General features: G+C 43.9%; 1 pseudogene; it reads right to left on the bottom strand.

The window, feature by feature from the left end:
* Nucleotides 1-308: 308 nt before the first annotated feature.
* On the bottom strand, nt 309-411 carry LOC138774607 (U2 spliceosomal RNA; annotated as a pseudogene).
* Nucleotides 412-2051: the final 1640 nt, after the last annotated feature.

Raw genomic sequence — 2051 nt, 5'->3', positions numbered from 1 at the left:
TACCAGGTCAATGCCTGGAGAGGAGAGAAGAAGCTCTTTTTCCATCTCCCTGTTCTATAAATCCATTTAATCTATGATCCCCAGTAGAGATGAGCGAACCGGGTTCGGGTTCGAGTCGATCTGATCGTTCGGTATTTGATTAGCTGGGGCTGCTGAACTTGGATAAAGCTCTAAGGTTGTCTGGAAAACATGGATACAGCCAATGACTATATCCATGATTTCCACATAGCCTTAGGGCTTTATCCAACTTCAGCAGCCACCGCTAATCAAATGCCGAACGTTCGGGTTCGGATCGACTCCAGCATGCTCCAGGTTCGCTCATCTCTAATCCCCAGATAGGGGACGTATCAGATATTAAACTGAGAAGAACAGATACTACACTTGATTTTAGCCAAAAGGCCGAGAAGCGATAAAAACAACCGTTTTTAATTGAATTAATACATTGTGTGAACACAGCCTAAGGGCCCTATTCCATGGGACAATTATCGTTTGCATAATCGTTAGCGATAAACGATCTCAAACGACCGCTATTGCGAAAGACCTGAAATCGTTCACCCATTTACATGGAACGATAATCGTTACTTATGATCGTTCTTGCGGTGGTCTTGTCATTGCTATTGCGTTCGTCACTACTGAGAACGACCGAATGACGTCTTATTCAATGCAAACGATTTGCGAATGAACAACAATAAAAATAGGTCCAGGTCTTATTAAGCGATGAACGACTTCTCAATCGGTTGTTAATCGTTAACTGCTATTCAACCAACTGATTATCGCTTAGATTTGAATGACTTAACGATAATCTGAACGATAATCGTCCCGTGGAATAGGGCCCTAAGGCTATGTTCAGATATCGTATGACGCCGGCCGTTCTGTGACCCGGCCGGGTCACAGAATGGCAGGTGTCAGATAAGATTATCCCAGCCGGTACTGCATTATCTTTAGCGCCCCCCCGCTGAATTCTGATGTGGGTGCATCCGTGTACGCCCACTTCAGAATTCCCCACTGGGCAGAATGGAGTGTGCGGCGGGAGCTGCATGCTCCATTGCGTACACCGACAGGGTTTTCTGCGGGCGCTATTCAATGAATAGCGGCCGCAGAAAACTGACATGTCAGTTTCTTGCGGTACCGCTAGGGATCCCAGACGGAGTGTATACTTGGGGGGGAGATTTATCAAACATGGTGTAAAGTGAAACTGGCTCAGTTGCCCCTGGCAACCAATCAGATTACACCTTTCATTCCTCACAGACTCTTTGGAAAATGAAAGATGGAATCTGATTGGTTGCTAGGGGCAACTGAGCCAGTTTCACTTTACACCATGTTTGATAAATCTCCCCCTATGTGTATACACTCCGGCCGGGATTCCTCAGATGGCAGCACTACACACGTACCGTAGAAAACGGTAACAACGGCCATGATTACTACGGAACCTACGTAGTGTGAACATAGCCTAAGAGTGTACGCACACATTGGCACAAATCAAACATAGACTAGACAATCTTTAAATGTGTTGGTTAAATGGGCATAATTTAAGACTAGCGTACGAGTATGTCATTTTTCATAAATCCTTCCCTATGTTTACACGATCAGGCACTGGGGCTGATTTACAAACGTGTTCCCGGCAGCAAATTATCTTTTTTTTTTTTTTTTTTTTTACTAAAGGTTTACAACAAAATCTGCCAAACCTTTCATTTGGCCAAGTGGGCGGGCTGTGGGTGTGTCCTTTAGAACCCAAAACAACCGGCAGATTTATTATGGAAACTGCAATTTTTTTGATGGGTTTTCTAGTCTAAAACACAGCCTCTAGTGTGACGGGACGGTCGGGTTTTCGTTTTTTTCCGCAAAACAGCGTTCTCACCGTCCACATACCCAGGAATCTATGACAGCAGGAACGTTTTCCTATAACGTGATCACACAGTCAAAATGGCGGCAATAGTAATATAGCATAATGATGTACACAAATGTTTTGCTGCTACTGTCTCTTTAACCGTTCTGTATCATAACAATTTAATAGGACATACACACTAGCTGGAGGCAATAATTATAATAAT

Source organism: Dendropsophus ebraccatus, chromosome 15 (assembly GCF_027789765.1).
Source record: "Dendropsophus ebraccatus isolate aDenEbr1 chromosome 15, aDenEbr1.pat, whole genome shotgun sequence".
NCBI lineage: Eukaryota > Metazoa > Chordata > Amphibia > Anura > Hylidae > Dendropsophus > Dendropsophus ebraccatus.
The sequence above is the reverse complement of the archived record's forward strand: the minus strand, read 5'-3'. Positions and strand labels throughout refer to the sequence as shown.